Raw genomic sequence first — 20626 nt, 5'->3', positions numbered from 1 at the left:
TCAGAGCAGCTGCAATTCAAAGGTTTATAATAACTCCTTTCCCCAGAGGACAAAAAAAAGTAATTTCCTCCTGTTTTTTTTTAGCACATATTGATTATTGAACCTCGTTGTCATGTCTCACTCCATGGTGGTGTTAATATGAAGCCCTAGTATTTTAGCTAAAAACTAAAATATTTATAGAAAAGTTCCTTTTTTTTTGATAGTTTTTCATTTATACTGACTGATACAAATTCTAATTTGTAGTGTTTCATAAGTATTTCTCTTTTTTCCAACCTACTAAGGGCAATATGCTCATAAAGATGTACCACAAATGGTTAGCTTTTAAAATGTTGATATCAAACCCATTTCTGCTCTCTGAGACGCCCCGAGTGGTTGTTTGTTAGTGGCTAAAATCTGAAGGCGTTATGGTGACGTGACATACGGCGGTGAAGTACGGTGACCCATACTCAGAATTCGTGCCCGGGGAGCAGTTGTGGGGGGTTTGGTGCCTTGCTCAAGGGCACCTCAGTCGTGGTATTGCCAGCTCGAGACTCGAACCCACAACCTTAGAGTTAGGAGTCAGACTCTCTAACCATTAGGCCACGACTTTAGTTATCTTCAACACTTAAATTCAGTGTAAGATTCTCAACAGTGGGGAAAAACACACGTCTCACTCTGAAAGAACAACAGAGTCCTGACTCACTTTAGATCAGACTCACAGACACAACATCATTCAGTTCTTTACACTAAGGCAGACAGGAACACTAGTGTACTGGTTATAAGGGTGAATGTGCTCATTCTAATTCGCTGTAATACCCACAGATGGTTGTTCGGCGGATGATCTGTATAAATGCTGATGCAACGTTGTACTTTCTGACCAATAAGATTCAAGAGTTCAATCATGCTCTACTGTAGTATTAAAGAAAAATGGTTCAGACTTGTATTTAATATTTAAGGAAGGTGTCTCCGGTGTCAGTTCAGTAGAGCAGACAGAGGTAAAAGTGTAATGGTTACTGCAAATGTTGTTTTTGTGTAGTGTGTGTGTTTATAGACAAGACACAAACTCAATAATTCACTGTGGGACGGTCCAACAATCAAGGTAAAAATGACAGGCAGGCAACAATAAATGAGAATAATCCATAATCAGAAAATGGGAAAACAAACAAAAGTCAGGAAACACTTTAACTGAATTTAAAGTAACGATACATCACTCTAAAAACGTATAAAACTTTAGGCAAGTTAATTAAGGCTTAAACACAACAGGTGAACACTGTAGAGTAACAAACCAGAAGCACGTTCTCCTCACACCTCCAGGGTTGGGGGTTCGATTCCCGCCTCCACCTTGTGTGTGTGGAGTTTGCATGTTCTCCCCGTGCCTCGGGGGTTTCCTCCGGGTACTCCGGTTTCCTTCCCCGGTCCAAAGACATGCATGGTAGGTTGATTGGCATCTCTGGAAAATTGTCCGTAGTGTGTGAGTGTGTGAGTGAATGAGAGTGTGTGTGTGTGTGCCCTGTGATGGGTTGGCACTCCGTCCAGGGTGTATCCTGCCTTGATGCCCAATGACGCCTGAGATAGGCACAGGCTCCCTGTGACCCGAGGTAGTTCGGATAAGCGGTAGAAGATGAATGAATGAGTGAGTGTGTGTATGTGTATAATTCATACTGTAACAGCTGCGATTTCTTTTTGTGACTTTTTCTTCAGAATGTTCACATGAAATCTGAAAAACAAACAAAAAAAAGAAATGAACTTTAATATAAGGTTAAAATTTATACCGCCGTAATTTATTCAGGACAGAAAAAAATTGCATGTTATACGGTCGACAACAGCTTAACGTCTGAAGCAAACCCTCTGCAGTGTAACTAACATATAAATCAATGGACTACATGTCGAAGTTCTCCAGCACATGATGGAAAAAAGGATTATCATGAATGAATTTTTGTAGATAAATTGCAGTTCTCTTTGTCAGAGGGTCAAGGACATGGCTGGGATTTTTAAAAAGTGGATCCTGCCTTGTGTTTAGCAAATATATTCAGCTTAATAAGTAAAAGCTACTATGCTCATAGTGATGCCAGGCCGTGCATGCGGTAGCCTGAATGCTAAAGGTAAATCCTTGACCTTGACTGAATACACGGTCTTTCACATGACCATACTGTAGCTCTGCAGTCTTCGGTAAACGATTCAAAAGTGTTGAATGAAGTTCTGCGAAACGTAGCATGTGGTATTTAAAGATAATTCTTGAAGGGAAACGATGTGTGTGGATTTAATACGGTCTGTGTACAGGCTGCAGGAAGCATGTATTCAGTGAAAATGTACACATCTCATTGAGTCTATACATAAATGGAAATGGGCTGAGAGGATTTTTAAACCGTATTCAAAAAAGTTAGCTAATGTTGCTAATCTGATAGGAATTTTGTCATCGTGGTACATTTTGTCATCGTCATCATTGTTGACATTAGCAAGCTAGCTAGAATTAACCAACCTTACAGTTACCACTAACATTAGCCAGCTAGCCAGACATATAGCATGTTGCACCATTAAAACACTCATGCTGGGTTTTGTTGTATTTAATGTCTTGTGTTGGATTTCACTGACCACATTGTTTATATCTATTGTCTTGTCCCCACTGTTACATGTTATTGTGTGTGTTCAATGCCGTCTCTGCACTGAGGTTACAGAGACCACTAGAACTGGCTAATCTGACTGGATTTTGGACCGAATAAATTAAATAAATTTAATTTAATTTTAAACAACTAGCTAGAACCGGCTAACCTATTAGAATTCTTCAGAGGATCTTAAATCTTATCTAATATACTATAAGCAAATTAGCTAGCACATGCTAATGTGACAGGATTTCTTAAAGGATTTTTTGTGAAATTGATATATTATTAAATATTCTTCATTGTTTGCATTAACCAGCTAGCTATTATATTTATAATGTTAGATCTTACATAATATGAGGCAGCAAGCTAGCACGAGCTAATCGTTTTTAAATAATCACCATTCTTTGTTAGTTATCTAGCTACCTAGAACTAGCTAATCTCCAAGAATTCTTAATTTATGTTTTAATCCTAATCTTACTAACATACTATCCAGCCAGCTAGCTAATATCAGCTAATTTCTAAGAGAATGTTTTTATAATAATATTTATCGTTGTCATTAGCCAGTTAGCATAACAGAAAGAATACTATTGGCTAGCTATCTTGAATTACAATAATTAGATAAATAATCATGACAGACAGATAGATAGATAGATAGATAGATAGATAGATAGATAGATAGATAGATAGATAGATAGATAGATGGATCGATGGATGAACTTTCATGAAAAATTCCAGCTAACATTAGGTGGACAAACAAGCAATAGCAAAATATCAAACCTGACAGAATTTCTGGTAAAAGTTAATTCATAAATGTTCATAATTGAATATTTGAATAATTGATCATAATTGAATTGGGAGATGATTTTATTAAGGATTATTATTTGATTTTTTTTTTTCGTATGCAGAGGGTATTGAATATGATATATACGGAGCGCTTGAATAATCTAGGACAAATACAAATGTCCAGGAAGAATGATCATTAAACATGACTTTTTTACAAAGACAAGACAGTTTTATAAAGGAATGGTTTATCTTTAGCACGTTTGCCTCACACCTCCAGGGTTGGGGGTTCGATTCCCGCCTCCACCTTGTGTGTGGAGTTTGCATGTTCTCCCCGTGCCTCGGGGGTTTCCTCCGGGTACTCCGGTTTCCTCCCCCGGTCCAAAGACATGCATGGTAGGTTGATTGGCATCTCTGGAAAATTGTCCGTAGTGTGTGATTGCGTGAGTGAATGAGAGTGTGTGTGTGTGCCCTGCGATGGGTTGGCACTCCGTCCAGGGTGTATCCTGCCTTGATGCCCGATGACGCCTGAGGCACAGGCTCCCCGTGACCCGAGGTAGTTCGGATAAGTGGTAGAAAATGAGTGAGTGAGTTGTTTTTCTTTTCCCATTGATATTGACCTCAAATCAGATCTGTCATTTATGAGTATTAAAGCTTGGTCCTTTTTTCTATGTGCTGCTGTCACATGCTTCTGTTTGTTTGTATGTTTGTTTGCTTTTGTTGTTTTTTTTAATTCATATTTAAAAATGGAGCCATGTGAGTCGACTGTCACGCAGCTTCTGCTTCATCTCTGTTTACACACTGCAGAGATAATGTGTGACAACTGAATCTCTTCACTCGTCTAATCCATGAAGTCACGGATGAAATCTCATTTAGGGATCAGCAGCAGTGGCATCGTTTTCCTGATAAGAACCTGCAACTCTGCAAGCAGCGGCTGGCACCAGCTATTCAGCACAAACATCATTTGGCAGAGCTAGAGACGTAAAACAGCCCTATTTCAATTAATGGAGCGACACCTCAGCTTCTCAGGACTGTGTTTGCCAGACTGGATCGTGTCGTATAATCTCCTCATTTATTCTCAAAGCAGTCTATTAAGGCGTGAAATGATGCCAAGCAAAAAGAAAAAGCAGGCCCTTCCCGAGGAGTCAGGGATTATTCAAATGGGGAGCTCTAAGACAGAGGGTTCAGACTCTTTTTTTTTTTTTTTTTTTGGTGTGTACTTTGTTCTTGCTTTTATCTGTTATGTGAAAATGGAGACTCATCACAAATCGGCTTGAGATGAGGTAAAACGAACTGAAAAAAAATATATATTGGAAAATCTGGTGTATTGTGAAGATATGATAAAACAACAGATATAGAATTTACCTTCTATATTGTCAAATCAGAGGTTTATTTTAATACTTTACCATGTTATCATTTCTGGAGTAACAGCTCATTTACAGAAAATGTTTCACATAAAACAATTAAAAATTGATGGTTTTACAGACGAGATATTTATTTAGCATTTGTGGAAGGAGTCTCCGGCGTAAGTGTAGTGCTAGCAGGAATTCCGCTTTGTCACATCGTGGCAATCGTTGATTGTTTTTCCTCTCTTGTTAGGAAGCAGGGTCAAAGGGCTGAGAGAGTCATGATGCTTTACTCCTAGAGCAGAGAGGGTTAAAGGTGATACCCAAGAGCCTAACAGTGGCAGCTTGGTTGTTTCAGAGCTTGAACACACAACCTTGTGATCGATAGACCTCTGTTTCTGAACAACGGCATGCTAATAACCTGCACCATTTCCATTTCCGCATTTGGTAGGCATCCTTATCCAGACTGACTTACATTTAATCTCATTTTATACAACTGATCTATTGAGGGTTAAGGGCCTTGCTCAAGGGCCCAGCAGTAGCAACCTTGTGGATTCAAATTCACAACCTTCCAATCAGTTGTCCAATGCCTTAACCAGTAAGCTACCACATGCACCAGTCTAGCTTTATTATTCCTTCTGAACAACCCCAGCATCCGCCCCCAACACACACACACACACACACACACACACACACACACACACACTGCATGCCAATTCAGCTTCATCTCTGTGCAAAAGAACGTGTCACTTCTTATAAAGCTGAACTCCGGGGAGAAGCTTCTCCTTGGTGGAGTGAAGTGACTCAAGCAGCCTGACTGCATTTTGATGGTCGTACTCAATCTTTGCCATGCCACAAATAGCTGCTGACTGGCATTGTGAGAAACAGATCACCCTGATGGAACCATTTACTATCACAACGATTACTTTGCCACATGTTTTGAAAGGAGGCCAAGATTAAAACAGTCTAAATAACGCACTTTGCTAATGGAGATAAAATCACTGTTATCAAAATGAGTTTATAATGATGCAACAAGCAATTAACACTTTTACACAACATTTTGTGTAATAAATCATATGAAACATTGACCGTTTTACCGGTTGCTTCATTTTTTTCTGCTGGATGTCTGTGGTTAGCATGAAGCAAAGGTAAGCCTGGAAAACTTCACCCTGTTTAAGGGAAACAAAACATCAAGATGAGCTGCTATTGGCTAATAATCAATGACAGGGTTGTTGTGATGAAGCTGAGTTTCTGTTACCACCCCAAAGTTGTTTTTTTACAACAACATGTCCAAAGAGTTATGCTCTTTTATCCATTTATAGTTGTATTTAATGTAGTCCAGACAGCAAGAAGCGTATCCACAGACTATCAGTAAACTGGAGCTAGACCTCTAGGAAGCCTGGAATATAGCAAGATTTGTGAGTTCTATAGGCTTGACACGATATGACTGGCTGCAGTAGTACATAGTAAGACACAACACAGAAGTGCATTTTGTCAGAACCGAGCTAAAACCGAGTTAAAGAGCATCCTACTGAGTTTAAAATCGCAAAGCGTTTCTACTGACACACATCCTACTCCTTTCTGATCCCAGGAATTCCATCGTAAAAGCATGAACACGGTGACGAGGCGGGCGAACAGATATCTAATCGTAAATAATTCAGAGCTAAGCTGTGCATGTTGGAGTGGAACACAATAAGGAGAGCTTCATGTGTGTTAACTTTTGTGTGTGTGTGCGAAAGAATAGCTGCTTGAAGCAGTCAGAAGAAATGTTACTTTCTTTCGCATCATAGTGTTTGCCTTTACACAATTGCCTGCGGTGGCAGGAACTCTTTCTGACACCCTGTCGCTCTCCCTTATGGAAGCTGTTTAAGAAAGGAGTGTTGGCAAGAGAGGGTTTTTTGTTTCAGCGGATGATGTCCCTGTCGTTGCATTATCTCTCGCACTGCACTGATCTCCATCTCCCCTCCCAGGCAGTTATATCTGGCTTCCTCTCAAAACCATATGGCTTCTTTGTATGACCCATACTGCAGAAACAACGCAGCTTCCGATTACAGCGGCTGGCGTTGTCGTCTCATATGTATATTTTTACCCCATAGTGAAAAGATAATGGAATAACAGGGGTAGTAAATTCCAGCAGACATTTGCTACTGTATGTTTATATCTAGCTTCAAATATAAAAAAGCGCTTACATTTTTTCTCAAGGGTCAACATGAAAATGCTCTCAATAGTCTGCAGAACAAACCAGTTCTGTGGGATTTTATTTGGTGGCTTAAAGGTATCACCCTTCAAAGCGTGCAGAGTTAAGGTGAGCTTAGCTGAAAAGGGATTTAACAGATCAATGAATCCCCTTTCTATTGTTGGACACGTGGAGCACATAACAGGGTCTGGTGAATTGTAATGACAGCAGGAAACATGTCCATGAACCATCAATAAACTGTGGCTGAGATGAAAGAAATGGTTGGAGGACTTTTACCCTTTCTGAGAGTTTTGTAAAGGACTGGAACATCTGGGAAACTTCAGATTCGTCATATGTTAGTTTGTTAAATAGGAGATAAGATGTGATAAATCATCAACCACTGAGAAAACGCAAAGAGTTAAAGAACCTTAAGAATACGTGTTCTTCTATCCTAGAACTACTTGGCAACAACCTCAGGTACTCAGTCACTACCTACCTACATTTTGTCTTAGAGACTTAAAAATAACTTTTCTTGGCTGTTATTGAAAGGCTGATGCAGTAGCAGGAGTTTTTTAGTGTTGCACCAAAGTTACTTCAGGTAGAACTTCCCTGCACATCTCCCAGTTCTCTATGAAACTTCTTCTACTGCTCTGACCTCTGAGTTCCCGAGGTTATACCCATATGCCCCGTATTAAACATAGCTTTACATTTAAGCTTTTCTTCTGTTACTGTTTCTGTTCTGTTACTGACACAGGATACATTAGATCTGTTGAGTTATAAAAGCTCTTTCTCAAAGCTCAACCATGACACTTTGATAGTGCCTGGATTTGAACTCTCAAACTTTTGATCAGTTCCCCAAACCTCCTAAATTCCACCATAATAGGTTAAAATAAAGCACACGGTATCCTTAGGAACACATAAATATAGCCCACTATAAATCATGGATACTCCAGGAGCAGGGATAGGAACCTGTGTCTAATCTGTAGTAATGTACTAATAATGTAATTATTTATTTATAATTAAAGTAATGTACTAATCTGAAAATCAGTTGATAGTCATACTTCGGCACTGTCAAACTGTCCTTTCTGGTTCTTTAACAAGGACTTTAACCTTCAGGGTCGTTTACCTGTGATGCTTCAGGGCTATCAGGGCTGAGCCTGCATTCTGATCCCAACTTCCTAGCAAGTTGGTATGAGTGAAGACACAGTTTTACAGTACTGTATTTGTGTAGGGGGGCACGGTGGCTTAGTGGTTAGCACGTTCGCCTCACACCTCCAGGGTTGGGGGTTCGATTCCTGCCTCCACCTTGTGTGTGTGGAGTTTGCATGTTCTCCCCGTGCCTCGGGGGTTTCCTCCGGGTACTCCGGTTTCCTCCCCCGGTCCAAAGACATGCATGGTAGGTTGATTGGTATCTCTGGAAAATTGTCCATAGTGTGTGATTGCGTGAGTGAATGAGAGTGTGTGTGTGCCCTGTGATGGGTTGGCACTCCGTCCAGGGTGTAACCTGCCTTGATGCCCGATGACGCCTGAGCACAGGCTCCTCGTGACCCGAGGTAGTTCGGATAAGCAGTAGAAAATGAATGAATGAATGAATGAATGAATGAATGTATTTGTGAATGATGAATTTAAGGCTTATCTTTACAACCTTATTTCAGTCAGTCTTTTTCTTCTTCTTCTTCTTCTTCTTTGTTTATTTTGGGCAGCTATCATTACATCTCCTTTCCTAGCAGCTTCTATAGTCAGTCTTGTCTCCAATGTCTCCAGCACCTGTGAGGACTCATGTTTCCCTGGTCAACATCACTATTGCATTTTTTTTAACCATCTTCTCCTGTCTGTTATCTTTCTCTAACTTCAGATCCCATATTTCCAATGGCTCCAGCAACTAGGGTCTTATCTATAGCCTCTATCATTCAGGTGGTGGCCCCATAGCAGTAACCTGATAGAGACTTCAAAACACTTTTGTATGCTCTGGATAAGGATGTCTGCCAAATGCTGTAAATGTAAATGTAAACCTGTATCACAAATCCAGAGCTCTCGAATTCTGTCTTGAAAGGATGTGCTTTTGGTGCTAAAAAAAAAAGAAAGGTACTCAGTAGAAATGGCAGGAAGAGAATTTCCTCATTTTCACATTTCCATAACTTTTACTGTTTCTCCACTTGTTTTCACTTCCATGCCATCATCAACCCAGGCCAAAAGATTGACAGCTTGTGTTATTCATAGATCTTCATTTTTGAGGATTATCTGCTTTCTCTACCCAGAGGAAGGGTTGCGGGTTTCGCAGGGGGGCGGGGTCTGTTAAATCCTCCGCTTCTGCTATCTCCTACACCTGTCATATCCAGTGCTTGGGCTGGAGGAAGAACTGCCACTGGAGATGAGTCTCTTATCTCTTTCTAATTTTGCACATACTTTCTAATCAAGAAGCCCTCCTGCAGTTCCCAGTTAATTGCCTGAGGACACAAAATTGCCACACTTCTCTCTATTATCCTCTAAAATACCCAACATCCACTTCAGTATTGGTATCTTATTTTCTCTTTGCTGGAAGCACTGGATAAATATATTTGACTTTAAGAATGCATACATGATGTATTCTCCAGCTTGCATGCTGAATGACCCAGTTTTAAGTGAAAGATACAGTGGTACATATAGCATTGAAAATACACTCGTTAGCAGTGTGGTGATGCATGGACTAGCTAGTCCCTGGGCTTACAGAGTCTATCATGATTGTTAGTTCAAGGTTTCCATGCTTACTTAGAAATCAAATGAGTCGTATAACACGTTATCGTTCAGAGACGCTTACTTAGGTAGCGATAAAGTGGCTATCAGGAACTTGTATGATGTGAAAAATACAGATGTATTAATTGGAATAAACAAATGCAAATACAGATACCAGTGGGATGTGTACTGTTTGTGTTCGCAGGATATCAGGTAGAAATTGAGGAAGTCGTGGCATAATGGTAACTCCTAACACTAAGGTTGTGGGTTCGAGTCTCGGGCCGGCCACGACTGAGGTGCCCTTGAGCAAGGCACCGAACCCCACCAACTGCTCCCCAGGCGCCGCAGCATAAATGGCTGTCCACTGCTCCGGGTGTGTGTTCACTTTATGTGTCCAGTTTATTTGCAGTATTCATACATTCAGATGTAGTATCTACCTGGTCTGTATCATGATGGTTTACTACCTTGTTTTAATAATTTTGCAAAGCACCACCAAGTAAATTTCTTAGAAAAAATCTGTAGATGGGTGAAAAAAATAATAATTATGAATTTACCGAGGGGGCATGGTGAATTCTTGTGTGGTCATTGTACCAGAGTGCTAGTTTTTCTTTAATTATTTTCCTTTTAAGTTGAGCTACAATATCTGGGGTGCAGTGAAACAGTGACGCTAAACATTCAGTCACCTGATCAAGTTCTTTGAGGTCAGACTGTGATCCAATCATTTACAGTATGATCATTTTGAGAGACTATAGGTAAATCTCGGTGCAGTAGCAGATGTGAATGTACATTTAACACGGTGATGTGGGGAATTGCAAATATTGTGCCCAAGATGCATTGTAAATGATATGAGATCATTTTCTGAGATGGCGTCCGATCGTAAAAGTACAGTATGACTATTTTTGTTTCCTTCTTGCCTTCGGCTGCTACCTGTTCGGGGTCGCCCCAGTGGATCACGTAGTTTGCATATTATATTTGGTACAGGTTTTTGCCGGATTCCCTTCCTGGCGCAACCCTTCCATTTTTTTCTCGGCTTAGGGGCAGCACTGAAAGTTAACTCTTCAGTAGTTGGTTTAGCTCCCTGCCCGGGAGTCGAATCCAGTCCGTGCCAATGAGAGCATGGGATCCCGCCACTGAACCACCTAGGACATTGTGGAAGTGTGACTATATTTTCTGTATTATAGCCGAAGGTTAGAAAGAGATCAAGAATGTGACATCCATTACAAGTTTGTCCTATTACATGCTAATTAACCCACACTGAATTTACAACAGACACAACTGCTGTTCACTGAGGATCTTCTAACTAAGCAAAATGAATCTTAAAGTCTCCCACATGTAATGCTTTGTCTAAAGAAACAACTAGGTTTGAGAATTAAGAATATGTCCCCGGAGGTCTGTGTATAACAATAGTGCAATAGATTCGGTAGACTTATTTTTTGTTGCTACAGTACATATAGTAAATTCAACACATTTGATGTTCTTTCTACTAACTTATGTCTAGATTTTTGTCTGATACCATATCAAGCTGAATAACTGTGGTCTCCTCCTCCCCTGCCTGTTAGGCATGGCTGATGTCTATAACTATAACCATAACCATAACTATAATCATTTAATGTGACAAACTTTGGTTCCGTAGAACAATAAACCACTGATTAGTAATCATTTTAATTTACAATAAGTGCTTTAGATTCAAGAGATCTTAAACGCAACAGTTATAGCTTCAGATCAAATGTGTTAGTTGTGATTTCACTTTGAACTAATTTTATGCTAATAAGGTTACAAAACAAATTTACTGACTGTTTATACATTTTTGATTGCCTTGGGTAACAGAAACAGTCTTTACATTGTGAAACTTGACTCAGTGTGCAGCAAGATGAGAACCTACAGTATGCTTGCCTAAGGACCCTAAGGGCCTTTTTACACCTGGTGACTTCACTCGTTTTCTGTGATCAGATAGCTATCCGATGGTAAAAAGACCAGGTCTAAATGCCCTCCGAAACGTTTTTGAGACGGATATAAATCCGATGGTACAAACCCCTTCAGGAGGTGGTCTGGGACACGTTTCAGATGAAACTGGACAGGTGTAAATGAATGTGGTTGTTCAAGCCACATACGTCAGCGCTATACTCCTCCCAAACAGAAGTACGTCACTCGCAGGTGACTCACGAGTCGTGCATCGCGCCAGAAACAAACAACATGGATGACATGCAGGGTTGGAGCACTCGCGAAACGCAGGCACTTATTGCTCTTTGGAGCGATGAAAGCGTCCAACAAAAGCTTTGTAAAACATATAGAAACAAAAGTATATTTAAAGAAATATTGCAGAAAACGAACGAGCAAGGTTACACTAGGACGTGGGTCTTAAAATGTGCTGCTGCTGCCAGCGAAAATGCAGCAAACAGTAAATTTTTGTAGCATAAAAGTCGTAACGAGTTTTTTCGTCTTCTTTTTGATTTCATTCTGAAAACCACATACACCAAAGTGTGTTCCATTTCAATTACCCCGGAAATGAGGTAAAATATATTAGCATTTTGGGCGGGAGTAGAAAGATCGTATCGATATCGGATTGACGCATTTATGTGGCCTAATGTAAATGGAACAGTTTTAGCAAATCAGATAGCTATCGGATCAGAGACAACATGCGAAGTGACCGGTGTAAAAAGGCCCTAATATGACCTGATCTGGTTCCTGGAATACTCCTAAACAGTGCTGCAGGAGCTGCTAAAGGACTGGCTAATTTCACATGCCTTTAGATAGAGTCACCTACAACAGAAGTCTTTCTGATTTCTCAGTGGGTGTTTCACTGAGGGGGGGCACGGTGGCTTAGTAGTTAGCACGTTCTCCTCACACCTCCAGGGTTGTGGGTTCGATTCCCGCCACCGCCTTGTGTGTGTGGAGTTTGCATGTTCTCCCCGTGCCTCAGGGGTTTCCTCCGGGTACTCCGGTTTCCTCCCCCGGTCCAAAGACATGCATGGTAGGTTGATTGGCATCTCTGGAAAATTGTCCGTAGTGTGTGATTGTGTGAGTGAATGAGAGTGTGTGTGTGCCCTGCGATGGGTTGGCACTCCGTCCAGGGTGTATCCTGCCTTGATGCCCGATGACGCCTGTGACCCGTGACCCAAGCTAGTTCGGATAAGCGGTAGAAGATGAGTGAGTGAGAGTGTGTCACTGAGGAGTGCAAACCTTTTAGACATATGAAGCAGATAGGAGTGGTGCTCAGGTGAGCAAACCTTAGCGTTAGCTTCTGCTTTGTGACGACGCCACAGCCACAAACACCTGCTGCTAATCTGTTCACTCTTATATTATACAACAGAGCTCGGGTCCAAATTCTTAGATATTTGACAACACGGGCCACATGACGAGATCCATAGGTTTGCTATAAATTGTTCAAGCTCAGGTTTAAGACTACAGCCAGTTTAGTGTCAGAGCCGTACCAGCTGTATCTCCGCCAAGAAATGCTTAACAGGTTGGACGATAATCATAGCTAAATAAACATATGTTCCTCAAATTACACTGAGTAAAGCAGGTTATAGGCGGATCATTTAATTAGAAAGGAGGTTAAATGGAGGGAGTCACGCTGCCACTTGAATGCCTTCTGTGAGATTAGAGAACAATACAGAGGTAAAATGCAACGCGACGGTTGTGCGATGGCGTTAATCTCTATAACGTGTTGTGAGTTCTACATAGATAAATAAAAAAATAAATAAATAAGAAAAATTATATATATATGTATAGGGGCCACTTTGGCTTACCGGTTAGCACGTTCACCTCACACCTCCAGGGTTGGTGGTTCGATTCCCGCCTCCACCTTGTGTGTGTGGAGTTTGCATGTTCTCCCCGTGCCTCGGGGGTTTCCTCCGGGTACTCCGGTTTCCTCCCCCGGTCCAAAGACATGCATGGTAGGTTGATTGGCATCTCTGGAAAATTGTCCGTAGTGTGTGATTGTGTGAGTGAATGAGAGTGTGTGTGTGTGTGCCCTGCGATGGGTTGGCACTCCGTCCAGGGTGTATCCTGCCTTGATGCCCCATGACGCCTGAGATAGGCACAGGCTCCCCGTGACCCGAGGTAGTTCGGATAAGCGGTAGAAGATGAGTGAGTGAGTGAATATATATATGCTATGATTATATAAACTTTTATTGATATCTGGTTCCGACTGTCCGTGTATATAAAGGAAATGGTTATTTTTAACGTTGAATCATTTAGATTGTTCTTATTTTTTTCCCCTTGGGGAGAATTCTAATTAAAAATGCCTGCACACGAGGCTTTAACGATTTCTTTAAACTTGTAATACACACAAATAATCAAGCATCTAAATCTCCGACGTTTATTTATTTGCTATTCTAATGTAAATCAGCTCGGCTCTTTATTATCGTATTGATTTGTTCTTTATTACGTAGCAAAAGGATGTGGAAACGTGTTTGCTGATGGGATTAATTTTTCCGTCTGTGATCCTTTCAGAGTGTTTTAAATCAGTGGGTGTTTAAGAGAAGGGGGACGGGGGGACAGGGGGTCGGGGGGTGTTCATGTCACGTTCGGCAGTGATAATTAGCTGAAATACAGTCGAGGTGGATAATGCAGCCTGTAATTACAAGTTAAAGTTGTTTCCTAAAGGCATTCTCAGACCCATAATGTGTTAATTGTACAGACGGCGTTTACGGACCATGTGGTACGATGCAATATTTAAGAAGCATTTTAATATTTAATACAGATCTGTCCAAAATAATCCATGTAGATGGCTGTCTCGGTTAATCACATTAAAGACTGATTGATGTCGGCAGGCAGAATATTTTAATTTCGATTGTTCCGGAAAATTACGATTGCGTCCCTCCTTTAGGTTTATAATTACTAGGAAAAAAAGGAAAAAGGAAGCGATTTTGTGTCATCTTCATGAATCTGGATCTGCTCATATGACAGAAGCAGGACAAATTTAATCCATTCAATCTATATCTGAAGTAATGCTAATCAAATGTAATCAAACCTAGCATTGTTCAGGCTAATCAGTTTAAACGCGCTAGCACAATCTGCAACAGGCTGGTGGAGATTCTTCTGTTGTGATTACTGTGTATGTGTTGCACATGTAAGTGTATTTGAAAGGAAATGTTCTGTATCAAGTAGTGTTCTTCACCTCTGTGTTCTTCTCAATGTTGTGTTCTTCAACATGTTGTGTTCTTCTCCTTGGTGTTCTTCTCCTTGGTGTTCTTCACCTCTGTTTTCTTCTCAATGTTGTGTTCTTCAACATGTTGTGTTCTTCACCTTGGTGTTCTTCACCTCTGTGTTCTTCTCAATGTTGTGTTCTTCACCATGTTGTGTTCTTCACCATGTTGTGTTCTTCACCATGTTGTGTTCTTCACTGGTGTGTGTTCTTCATCTGAGTGAATTCTTCACCATGTTGTGTTCTTCACCATGTTGTGTTCTTCACCATGTTGTCCTCTTCACCTGGGTGTGTTCTTCACCATGTTGTGTTTTTCACTGGTGTGTGTTCTTCATCTGAGTGGATTCTTCACTGGTGTGTGTTCTTCATCTGAGTAAATTCTTCACCATGTTGTGTTCTTCACTGGTGTGTGTTCTTCATCTGAGTGAATTCTTCACCATGTTGTGTTTTTCACTGGTGTGTGTTCTTCATCTGAGTGGATTCTTCACCATGTTATGTTCTTCACTGGTGTGTGTTCTTCATCTGAGTGAATTCTTCACCATGTTGTGTTCTTCACTGGTGTGTGTTCTTCATCTGAGTGAATTCTTCACCATGTTGTGTTCTTCACCATGTTGTGTTCTTCACCATGTTGTGTTCTTCACCATGTTGTCCTCTTCACCTGGGTGTGTTCTTCACCATGTTGTGTTTTTCACTGGTGTGTGTTCTTCATCTGAGTGGATTCTTCACCTTGCTGCTTTCTTCACCATGTTGTGTTCTTCACCTTGCTTTGTTCTTCATTCTTGGTGGATCTTCCATCTTGCTGTGTTCTTCATTTTGGTGTGTTCTTCACCTTGCTGTTTTCATCATCGTAGTGGGTTCTTCATCATGGTGGGTTTTTCATTACAATGTTTTTTCTTTACCTTGGTGTGTGTTTGTTATGGTGTGTTGTTCACCTTGGTGTGTTCTTCACCATGCTGTGTTCTTCACTACGGTGGGTTCTTCACCTTGATCTGTTCTTCATCATGCTGTGTTCTTCACCAAGATGTGTTCTTCATCATGCTGTGTTCTTCACCACGGTGTGTTCATTAGGCATTTCTGATCAGAGAGCGTCTGAGTGATCTGCTTCCACGTGAATTCATTTGCTGTCAAAAATGAATCAATGCTGAATCAACATGACTGCAGGAAGTGAATCAAACATGCCACATACTCGAATGCTTCTGTCGATGTGAGGTGTTAAACTAAGCCAGTAGTTAGAGCTGTAACATCTCTCAAATATCATGTGGTTCAGACAAATTGATTTTATTATTAAATCATTTTATTAGCACCAGCACCATGCTTTGTGTGTTCTCCATGTTCTGAATCTTCTCCATGCTCTGTGTGTTCTCCATGCTTACTATGTTTTCTATGTTCTCCATGTTCTCCATGTTCTTCATGTTCTGAATGTTCTCTGTGATTTCCGCAATTTCCATCTTCTCTGTTTTCCATTACCTTCACATTTCCATATTCTCCTTATTCTCCATGTTCTTCTTGTTCAGGTGATTTGTTTGAACTCTAAACCCACTTTACTATTATATTTCAGAACAAATAAAAAAAAAAACAATTTTTGATCTTGTTTTCAGCCCAAAAAACAAAAACAAAACAAAACAAAAACCGAACAAAGCAGCGAGTACAAGTTTACATCTCATTCTCATTGGGAGTGAAACATCTGAAAGTGTCTTCAGATACGGAAATGTTAATATACACTTCATGTATTTAGCATTTTTCCCTGCACAAACAGTTGGTTAAACGTTTCTTAGCTGGTGGACGTTCATCAGAAGATCGTTGTGGAACAGATTTATCCTTCATGAATCCCAGCAGCATCGCTGCAGCAGTTACTGTCCCTGTCTTTGGAGTGGATGATGTGTGAATTTCTGACTGTTATAGGAATGTATTTACTCTATTTACTCTATACGGAACTTAGACGTACGAGTCATGCTGAGGTTCGGAGGTGTGTGAAGTAAATATGAATGAAGTTAAAATACGAAAATACAAAATACAAAGTAGCAGGTGATGTCGAATCCATGAGCAGAACCAGAGCAGATGATCTGAATCGAGAAGCAAAAAATACAGCAACCAAAACCAAGCAAATCTCCAAAATACTAGACAGACGGTCAGTGATGCAACAGTACAACATAACAAAACCGGAGAAAAACAGGGTAAGAGGGCGTGGGTCTGAACACAGAACCCACTGAAGGCAAATCGAACTCAATAGAATGGCTTGGTTTGTAGATGAACTAATAATACTTCACATGGAGCTGTTAGAAACACCGGCTTTTAAGTGCGTAATGGCGACAGATAACCCATAATCGGTGTTGCAGCAAGGGCTCCCACTGGTGGTTGGGAGGAAGGGCAGTGTTACATTTACCTTCACAGGCAGCATTTAATGGAAAATTCTGTAAACCCTTCACTTATATATATATATATATATATACTCCACACACACAATATATATATATATATATATATATATATATATATATATATATATATATATATATATATATATATATTATATAATATAATATATATATATATATATATATATATATATATATATATATATATATATATATATATATATATATATAAACTGTCCCAGTAGCGGGGGCACGGTGGATTAGTGCTTAGCACGTTCACCTCACACCTCCAGGGTTGGGGGTTCGATTCCCGCCTCCGCCTTGTGTGTGTGGAGTTTGCATGTTCTCCCCGAGGCACGGGTTTCCTCCAGGTACTCCGGTTTCCTCCCCCGGTCCAAAGACATGCATGGTAGGTTGATTGGCATCTCTGGAAAATTGTCCGTAGTGTGTGAGTGTGTGAGTGAATGAGAGTGTGTGTGTGTGCCCTGTGATGGGTTGGCACTCCGTCCAGGGTGTATCCTGCCTTGATGCCTGATGACGCCTGAGATAGACACAGGCTCCCCGTGACCCGAGGTAGTTCAGATAAGCGGTAGAAGATGAGAGAGAGTGGCCCAGTAGCCCCTGACATTATATATACTGGGACAGTTCCTTGCCAGACCACCAGAGGGGGTGCAGGCAGTAGGCGTTACATTATAGCCTGTTGTGTTATCATTGTCCCCATGAGGGTTGTGTCACATCCCTTCCTATTGTTCTGTTTTCCTGCTGTCTCACCTGTTTCTTGTTTACCTTGATGTTCTGCTCTATATACTATACAGTACACCTGTGTTGTTGTCTCTGTCATGGTCAGTCATTGTGTTCGAGCCGGAGGTTCGGATGCTGTTGTGATTTGTTTCTGTTGTTATTTTTGTTTGATGAACGTTTTGTTCGTTTTCATCTTGCACGCGTGTCTGATCCGCTGTGTGCGGGTGATCAAGCCTAGATATATATATATACATATATACATATAATGGAAATACTGATACGTGACGTGTTGTTTGTTGTGGATTCTGCAAACTATTTTATTTTTTAATTAAAGCCGCAATTATGAATTCATGAATTTTTTTTAATCTTGCAGAGAAAAGCTTTAAGCTTTTTATTCCTCTTTTACTAAAGCAATTTGACCTTTACCAAGATAATCTGTTCAAATGAACGTGACTTGAATTTTCAACTGGACAGTAGAAGTAATCAGCAGAAGTAAAAAGCTAACACATGAAGGCTATACAAGAACGTCGAGGTTAGCATCGCTCATCTTCAACGCTTTCAGGCTTTAAACTCGTTCTGTGGATGAATGGGTTTGAGGTGGAAGTGTGTAAGAGTGTGTTATTAGTATAAACACAACAAGGATGCTGTTGGAGATGAGTTTCCTGTTCGGTGTGAAGACTTCAGCATCCACGACATCCTCCGTAGTAATAAATAAAGTCTAAAAAATGCTGAGTGGTGTTTAACTGGTGTGTTTACATTCATTCATTCATTCATTTTCTACCGCTTATCTGAACTACCTCGGGTCACGGGGAGCCTGTGCCTATCTCAGGCATCATCGGGCATCAAGGCAGGATACACCCTGGACGGAGTGCCAACCCATCGCAGGGCACACACACACACACTCTCATTCACTCACACAATCACACACTATGGACAATTTTCCAGAGATGCCAATCAACCTACCATGCATGTCTTTGGACCGGGGGAGGAAACCGGAGTACCCGGAGGAAACCCCCGAGGCACGGGGAGAACATGCAAACTCCACACACACAAGGTGGAGGCGGAAATCGAACCCCCAACCCCGGAGGTGTGAGGCGAACGTGCTAACCTCTAAGCCACCGCGCCCCTCTGGTGTGTTTCCAATGGAGATGAAATGAAATATCTGCCGTTTGAGTGAAACACAGACCTTTTCTCAGGCATTTAACCAAAAACCATTCAAGCTTCACAATGATGGAACTGTAAGTGAAAATCTTTTTTTAGATATAAATTATTTATTCTCTCTCTCTCTCTCTCTCTCTCTCTCTCTTCAGGTCCTGAATTTCTTTTTCAGTGTTTTAATTTAATTCAGTTTCATTTTATTTCTATAACGCTTTAAACATTGTTGGAAAGCAGCCTTAGAGGAATATAAACATGTATAATAAAAATGATGAAGTTTAATATTTAAATAAAAAAATTCTCTCTAATGAACAAACCAGACATGACGGTTTTGAGGAAGAAACCTTAAGAGGAACCGGAATGTGCGACGTTACAGTGAACCTGCAACCTTCTTGAGTCTTGTATTTCAAGTTTAATTTCAAACTCAATATTTTATTTTTAAACGCTTTTTTGGACACTTTTCCTGCCCACGTGCTCCACAGAGGAGACGATTTGTTTTCGTTCACCAGACGACTCTTTTCCAAGATCATTCCATCGCTCAGATGAAACACCTCTGCCTGCTCTGATTATCTTTACACCAGAAAGTCAGAGAGAGAGAGAGAGAGAGAGAGAGAGAGAGAGAGAGAGAGAGAGAGAGAGAGAGAGAGAGAGAGAGGAAACATAATGGAGGAAAATAAGAGCAGAGAATGAGTAATGTTCCAGAAAGTCCCAAATTAAATCGCTTAATTATGCATCCGTTTTACATTAATCTTTCATGATTTGGGGAACACCATTGTCAAGAAATAAAAAGGAAAAAAGCAGGAAAGGGATGAGGATAAAAGAAAACAGAAGAGAGACACAGAGAGAGAAAGAAAGAGAGAGAGAAAGAGAGAGAATAAGTCTAATCATTTTACTGTAAATTGTGTGCATTAAAAACCACATTTTATTCTGATGAAAATACTCATGAAATACTGAAATGGACTCTTCATCTCTATCCATCTCTCTCTCACCCTCCCACCCCTTTCTCTCTCTCTCTCTCTCTCTCTCTCTCTCTCATGCACTGAATTGTCATTAACAGTTAAATGGTACGTGAGCTTGCAGGCTGTTATGGGCATAATTACCTGATGAAATGTTAATGTGCAGGGGAGGAAGCCGTAGCAGGAGCAGAATGGACTAAATGATGCAGAAGGGATTTCTGACAGACATCCATTGATGAGCACAGGGGCTCTCTGCTGTAATATGGCTAACGATTGAGGTGTGTGTGTGTGTGTTTGGGTATAATACAGGATAATTCTATAATCTTTAATTTGACACCTCAGCTCTTAGGGTACTGTGATCTGTTACACTAGCAGGGCAGTTATCAGAGTCCAGAGGGCTGAGAGCAGAACCTCGATTCAGTCTCGGTTGCTATAGGACCTCGCTTTTTAAGAATTCTGGTTATTAAACTCACAGTCCAGGTTTTTAGTATTTGTTTCTAGACCTATGCATATAAAGTCACATCCTCAAGGGTTATTTAATCTAGACAGTCAACCTCCTGGTGAGAGGAGATCAGAGAACCTGGAGAAGAACCCACATGGAGAACGTGGTGAAGTTTGCTGTCAGATATATCAGAGCATGTGAGGTCACGAGTTGTT

Source organism: Tachysurus vachellii, chromosome 15 (assembly GCF_030014155.1).
Source record: "Tachysurus vachellii isolate PV-2020 chromosome 15, HZAU_Pvac_v1, whole genome shotgun sequence".
Taxonomy (NCBI): domain Eukaryota; kingdom Metazoa; phylum Chordata; class Actinopteri; order Siluriformes; family Bagridae; genus Tachysurus; species Tachysurus vachellii.
The sequence above is the reverse complement of the archived record's forward strand: the minus strand, read 5'-3'. Positions refer to the sequence as shown.